The sequence below is a fragment of the Haliotis rufescens genome, unplaced genomic scaffold (assembly GCF_023055435.1).
Source record: "Haliotis rufescens isolate VD_foot unplaced genomic scaffold, xgHalRufe1.0.p SCAF_9, whole genome shotgun sequence".
In the NCBI taxonomy this organism is placed as follows: domain Eukaryota; kingdom Metazoa; phylum Mollusca; class Gastropoda; order Lepetellida; family Haliotidae; genus Haliotis; species Haliotis rufescens.
The window spans coordinates 26916597-26924613 of NW_025964383.1; the positions used below are offsets into that span (position 1 = coordinate 26916597).

Consider the following 8017-nt stretch of genomic DNA (forward strand, 5'->3'; position numbering starts at 1 on the left):
GTTATTAGGATGGGATTAAGACCACATTTCTCTTGATAGAGCTGCCTGTAAGATGAATGTTAATAGGATGGGATTTAGACCACATTTCTCTTGATAGAGCTGTAAGTAAGGTGTAGTAAATAGGATGTGATTTAGACCACTTTTCTCTGGATAGTGCTGTCTGTTAGATGACTGTTAATATGATGGGATTAAGACCACATTTCTCTTGATAATGCTGCCTGTTAGTTGACGTTCAACAGGATGGGATTAACACCACATTTCCCTTGATGGTGCTGCTTGTCGGATGAAGGTTAATAGGATATGCCTAAGACCACATTTCTCTTGATAATGCTACATGTTAGGAGATGGTAAATAGGATGGGATTAAGACAACATTTCTCTTGATAACGCTACAGGTTAGGTGATGGTAAAAGGCTTTGGATTACAAAGTTAACACATTTCTCGTGATCACAGGGATTTAAGTTTGTAGCAATTACTTTCAATACCTGTACAAGATATATGTATGTGTGTAGAAGCGTGCATGTAAACAAGTGTCACCGATGTGTGAGACCCTAGCCATCCATTTCTTATGACTGTTGGATTGGATTTCATTTGGGCTTTTGAAGGTCTGAAAGGGCTCTTTATCCGAATTGAGACATCCAGCTGCGATAGCGTGTAAAACATCCCAGAGAAACATCAAACGAGGGAAGCAGGAGTCATGAAAATGACCTCTCAAAATAAGAGGATCTCTTTTGTCAAGGCCACGGTCAGATCTCTGAGAAAATAGTGCTACAGAATATGGTACATTGGGTTTAAAAATGCTACTCACACAGATTTGAAGTTTTAGATTTTTTCCATTAAGTGGTAGTTCCTATCAGCTGTGTCGTTATCAATGTAATCTCGTACAAAGACATTTGCTACTTAACAAAAACATCATTTTCGGATGCTAACGAAGGCTTTGGGTTTCATCTATTCAATTTATACTCTCGGCGAAGAAGCTTTCGCAAGGAAAAATCGATTAAACGAGAAAAAAGAACGTTACTGCAAAAATTCAGAGGTGACACAAATCCTTCAATTGACGAAAATATGGGTCATATGAGATACTAGGATGTAACAGAAAGTGAAATACTTTGAAGATTTGTTTTGCTTATTGAGTTTGAAAGAACCGAACCGGTTTTGCAATCTACAAAATGTAAAGTCGTTCCGTCAAAATTATTTCTATCAAAACCAAATAGGAAATATGCATAAATGTTTAATTACTGTAGCTCATGATTGTATCGCATATTGCGGATACTCAACACACTCCCTTTCGGACCGACCACTTTGTATTCAAGGGGCCTTGAACAGCTGCAGGCATATTGCTTGGGTCACGACTTCAATACATTCAACTTTGGGGGGGGGGGGGGGGGGGGGGACCCACAAAACACTCATTTCATGACATTCAGTGAACACTTGTAAATTCTCAGCAAAGCTTATTTTGTCAACATATTTTTTTCCTTAAAAATGCCAGGCGTTGTTTTGATTATACAATTGCCGGCTTCATAGCTTTTAACCTTAAGTTTCAAGCAGTTACGCTTCTTTGTGAAAGAAACAGCGTTAAACGAGTGTTGTTTGAAAATGTGGCTTTATGTCTGTTTGGGTTATACTACGTAACATTTACTAAGGACCAAATAGGTCATCTTTAGTCAAATGTTGGTTGTAAATTACATGTTACTTTTACAGATATCCAAATGTACATGAGGGTTTACCCAAAATTCTTTTCGTCCGGAAACCCCGTTCTTCTTGCTGGCGTGCATATAACTAACTAAACGAGACACTACGAAACTTTGATTGGTTACTGAGATAAACGAATAAACCCTCTGTTGTGGTCGCCCTTAACCTGTACCAGCATCACCAGTATTAGTGAGTGAGTTGGGTTCAACGCCGCTTTTAACAGTATTCCAGTTATATCACGGCGTGCCAGGTAAATGTGGGATGAAAGCCCGAAGTGATGCAGGTCTCAGACGTTTACCACTTCGGTGAAACCCACGAGCACGGGTATGGTGCACATCCTTTAAGCACGACGGAAGATACAGATGCAAACGGATCGTTCTGTAGTATTTTTTTACTTGTGAAACAGAGAGTACATAAGTAAGGACCGTAGCTGTCAGCAAACGTCACGGCGAGGGAGGTTAGGTGAGGTGAGGTGAAATGGGGTTTAACGTCGCGTCCAAGATTATTGCACTTATATAGCGACGTGCATGTACATGTATGTGTGGCTGCTTGTACTAGACCGGACTGATGCCGATTTATAGTGCTAGCTCATTGAGATACCATGCCGCAGTTTAACATGAATACCCCACTCAGACACAGTATACTGACTCCGAGCCGACCAGTCCTTGTTTTAGCCCCTTAATGCCGAGCGCCAGACAGGGTAACAACAAGTACCATCTTTTAACGTCTTTTGGTATGACGCGGCCGGGGATCGAACCCCGGACCTTCCGCTCTCCGGGCGGACGCCATGACGGGGGAAACGAATGGTCTCCTCGAATACGCCCAAAAGGACGATTGAGGACTTGATCCTCCATCACTCACAGTAGAATACATGAGTTGGGCTTAACGCCACCCTTAAAGCTATTTCAGTTATGCCACGGCCTGTTCCACTTTTTAAAGTCCCCGAGCAAGGTGCTAACAAACTACATATCACAATCAGGGTGAATTGTTGATTCGAAGCCACGATCATAGGACTCCGACGCGTCTAAGGGACGCAACTCTGTAGAGCGAATGTCAGTTCCTTAGAAGCCATAGAAGACTTCCAGAAGAATTGTCACTTTAAGACAACGCTGAAGTGATACAGAGGCAATTCGGTGTACAGAGTTGCGTCTCATGGGCACGCCAGAAACCTGCAATCGCGGGCTCGATTACCGATTCTCCCCGATAATGTTTCTAGGTTGGTCAGCACCATGCAACGTCTTAGACCTGCATCACTTCGGGCTTTCCCCCCACATCAAGCTGACACGCAGCGATAACTGGAATATTGTTCAAAGCGGCGTTAAACCCAAAACACTCACTCAGTGATATTACATTTTTTGTGAAACAAGTGACGTAACCAAATGCGTATCTTGTGTTTTATCACAACCTTCCCTTGAGATCTTCGACACACTAGTACTGTCACCTTATGACATGTAAAGGTCATTTGACTATTTGACCTCGATGTAAGCTAATTGGACGCACGTTGATAGGTGGGTGAAATTAAATGGCCCCGAGGTAAGATTTGGTACTGAACACGGGCGTAAGGAACCAACTGCCTTTGTTGAAGAATCTAGACGCCTTGATTTTTCAAATGTCATACAAATTACTATGATAACTGCTGCCCCACATTCGAAGAACCCTAACATCCCGACTAACATGTGGTTCATGGAGTCTTAGAGGTCGGCAGAGTGGGGTTCTTGTACTGCTTGACGTGACATGGCATTTGTACTTTGGCATACCTCGTGGTGTTGTTTGTTAATTAGCTTGCGACAATTCTTTTCAAAACCCAATTCAAGAACTGTGCATATATTAAATTATTAAACGCTGAAGACAATTGAAGACATCTCGGATTATTCGTTGTTAGAGTCTTTGAATGAGGGAGTGTGAGTGGAGGAGGCTTTACGCCGCTTTTAAGCAATATTCCAGCAATATCACGACAGGGACACAAGATATGACACATTGTACCGATGTGGAGTGAGTGAGTGAGTGAGTGATGCTGGACTCCGATAATATGCTGTTCATGGACAGCGGCAAGGTAATAGTGAGTGAGTGAGTGAGTGAGTGAGTGAGTGAGGCCTTACGCCGCTTTTATCAATATTCCAGCAATATCACGACAGGGACACAAGATATCACACATTGTACCGATGTGGAGTTCGAGTGAGTGAGTGAGTGAGTGAGTGAGGCCTTACACCGCCTTTATCAATATTCCAGCAAAATCACGGCCTGGACACAAGAAATCACACATTGTGCCCATGTGGAGTGTGAGACTGTTCTACAGCACAACACTAATGCGTTTTCTTAAAAAAATATCGTATTTGAATTCTAATATTTTTTAAATCTGATTGGTTTTGTTCAAGCATATTACTGTATGTATCACTCAAATATATATTTATTTTTAAGTGACTCTGGGGCTAATAAACCCGAGGTTATTCTAATATAATATGCCGCCGATAAAAACTGTTTTAGGACATTAAGTAAACCATCTTAAACGATATCGCGAGTTATGAAGTTTTCACTGTTAATTAGAAGTTGTGGAAAAAGGCAGTTACAATACGTAAACCTGACGCCGCAAACGGTTATCGGTGAAATTATCTAATACCATGGTACAAATTCACGTCTGGGCCCGAAATGAGCTTTGTCCCGTAATGTGATTTGTTTGTTTGTTTGTTGTTTAACGCCGCACTCAGCAATATTCAAGCTATATGATGGCGGTCTGTAAATAATCGAGTCTGCACCGGACAACAAAGCAATTGAGATCATGAACATAGATCCACGCAATTGGGATACGATGACATGCCCCAACCAAGTCAGCGAGCCTGACCACCCGATCCCGTTACTCACCTTCCACGACAAGCAGAGTCACCTTTTATGGCAAGCATGGGTTGCTGAAGACCTATTCTGACCCGGATCTTCACGGGTTTCATTAAGTATGAAGTAGTAAAGTATAAAGTAGTATAATAATTAATTGTATTACCATTTATGAAAATACATGCCTGTTCAATTTTTATGCGAAAATGTTTAAGTTATGAGATATCCGGGACTCGTATGTAGGGTAGTAAAAACAGTGACAACTTTTTCCCTGGAACTAGTCCTGGAACGAGGGCGTACAACTCGAATAAGTGACCATAATAAACAATAGCGGTGATCAGTGAGTGAGTGAGTGAGTTGGGTTTAACGCCGCTTTTAACAGTATTCCAGTCATATCACGGCGTGTCAGCTTAATGTGGGAGGAAAGCCCGAAGTGATGCAGGTCTCAGACGTTTACCACTTCGGTGAAACCCACGAGCACGGGTATGGTGCTGACAAACCTAGAAACATAATCGGGGCGAACCGGGATTCGAACCCACAATCATAGGTTTCTGGCATGCCCAAGGGACGCAACTCTGCACAGCGAATCGCGGCGCCTTAGACGACTGGGCCACCCGTGCCCCCAGCGGTGATCAGACTGCTTCCTTGAGATAAATTAACATCGTTATAAACAGATGAGGCGTACACAGTTCGAGCAGTGTATTTGCCCATGGACAAATAATGCATTTGAAAGAGAATGGCTCAGAACGAAACAGGAATTACATGTTTGCACTACGTGGCTGTGTAGGACCCAAATCCCGTAAACCAGTACACGACTGGGCAACGCCCTATCGAAAGTCCATGCTTTTTACGAAACAGTTGAAGCACGCCCTGACTCATAACGTTGGGCTTACTCTTACAGCTCTGATTGATGACTACATGGGCAAATTATCCCTCAGGAATATCGACCTTGTAATGCTCTGTGTACAGGGTTCGATCTGAGATTAAAAAAAACATGGCTTTCCTATATCATGTACAATTAGGTGTAACGGCTTTCATCCTGGAGTAAGACGTCGCTTCCTGGCCTGTGATGAAATTAATTGTATGGGTACAGTTAAACCTCCGTGTTCCGGACGCTCCTTATTCCGTGTCATTGCGGTTAAGTGCAAACGTCAACGCCAGAGAATAATCCGTCTCGATTATTTGCCGTAAAAGGCAAAATAGTAATACAAATTGTTTTGATCACTGAGCAAAAACCGATGGTGACCCTAGGTGGCCGCGAAAAGGGATGTCCTTCTCTACTGGTGGTACTGCACCCATACAATTGTCATAAAAAATTAAAGTGTTGGATGCAGAACGCCGCACCAAGAAATACTCCTGCCATATGACGGCAGAATGTAAAAATCAAGTCGGGACCTGACAATCCAGTGATCAGTATCGTGAACAATGGTTCAGTCTCGATTACCTGAAAATCAGTGATGACACCAGGTGTTCGCAAAAAGGGTAAGCATGTTCTACCGGACCGGTCGCACTCGTCACTAACACAATATGAATACAAATGATTTTGTTTATTGCCCGACGCCGCAGTCAGCAATATTCCAGCTATATGACGGCGGTCTGTAAATAATCGAGTCTGGACCAGACAATCCAGTGATTGACAACATGAGCATCGATCCACGCAATTGGGATCGATGACATGCATCAGCGAGCCTGACCACCCGATCCCGTTAGTCTCCTCCTAAGACAAGCATAGTCGCCTAACACTCAAGTGATGGATCAGAAACTCTACTTTAATAAAATAAAAACGATACGTTAATAATGAATTACGTCTGCAAACCAAAGAATCTATTGTTTATAATACTGACAAATCGACGAATGGTTGTTACTTTTTGATATCGCTGTATAAGGGGGCTCATATAAGGCTGCTTAAGGAGGTAACATTTGTCACTACGATTTGACAGTTTTATGCCGGGGTCAATTTCCCTCGAGATGAACTTAATGACTGCTATTGAAGGGTATGTTACCTTACCCGTGAATAGGTCTTCAGCAACCCATGCTTGCCGTAAAAGGTGACTATGCTTGTCGTCAAAGGCGACTAACGGGATCGGGTGGTCAGGCTCGCTGAATTGGTTGATGCATATCATCGATCCGAATTGCGTGGATCTATGCTCATGATATCAATCACTGGATTGTCTGGTCCAGACTCGATTATTTACAGACCGCCGTCATATAGCTGGATTATTGCTGAGTGCGGCGTTAAACAACACACCAACCAACCAACCAACCTTACCAGGGATTAACAATATTAGAGATTGTCAAACAATATACATATTAGTGGAGTTTGCATATCAAGTAAAAATATCAAGAGCACATGTTGTAGAATGGGGCCAGATCGTTTTTCTTATTGAGAATATGTTCAATGTATTCTCTACCATGCCAAAGCTCAGAAATGTTGGTGATGCGGTTATCGTGGTTTATGATATCTCAAGGCTAATATATAGCAAATAGCATGATCTTGTCATATCCCAGGGAATAATCGCATGTCTACTTGCATACATTATAAATGAGCAGCCAAATGAAGCCGGACAATAATTAGATTTGCGGTCACATCAATAGCAACTTCCAAGAGTTCAAGTGGAAAGCTTCTACATGGAAATTAATCTCAGTCGCTTGTCACTGAGCATATATTCCCATGAATTTTGTAAACACAAGAAATTACGAAAACATCCTTCATGAATCGAATCGCCCCCTCTCCCTCGTCTGTAACTTAGTATTTAAGTAATAATATTTGAAATTGATAGTTGTTAGGAACTTAATAAATTAGCAGAGGAATATCAACTTATAAGGAAGGAGTTGAAGAATATCAGCTGGTGAAGTAACTTTCCATAATTATACTGTCACACATTTAACACCAGCGACATGATACAAAACTCAGCATAGTTTTAGGCTACACATTGTTCATAGAAATTCACATTGTACATGATTCAAAATCGAAATAATTCCAGGTTAGTATAACATGGTAGCAACTTGTAACGTGAATGGATCAGAGCCTTATCAATTCATCAATCAATCAACCACTCACCTATATCACCACTGGCGGCGATGACTATAGGCTGCGAGGATATCAAGACTCGGATCTGCCTTAATCGATTTCAGAAACCGTTATCAGGAAGCAGGATGTCTTGTATTCGTCTCCGTTCGCTCAGTCATTAATGCTGTAAGAGACGTCCATCACCTCGACGTCATTCATGAGCTCGCGTATGTCTTGTCACGTGTATTGTCTCCAGCCAATCAGGCGAGACACTAATTCCGGAGGGAATGTTTGCTTTCATCCGATTGGCTGCGCTCTGACGTTAGATAACAAGGTCGTTAACGTCATTTTTTTTAAAGGGAAGCAATCTATTAAATGCGTTTTATTGAGAAGGTTGTGGTGGTCCGATCTGCTCCATGTACCTGTGATAAAGACACTGTTATTTTTCTAAGGCGATACCATCAGGAAACTCAACAAATGACAACCAGAA

The 8017-nt window shown here is 42.1% G+C and overlaps 1 protein-coding gene across 1 annotated transcript in view; it reads right to left on the reverse strand.

The window, feature by feature from the left end:
* Window positions 1–7720, reverse strand: part of LOC124129906 (cyclic AMP-inducible protein BP74-like) — a 57752-nt gene extending 50032 nt beyond the window's left edge. The window contains exon 1 of the mRNA XM_046493263.2: window positions 7579–7720. The gene's annotated coding sequence lies outside the window, so the exon portion shown is untranslated. The remainder of the gene's footprint in view (window positions 1–7578) is intronic.
* Window positions 7721–8017: the final 297 nt, after the last annotated feature.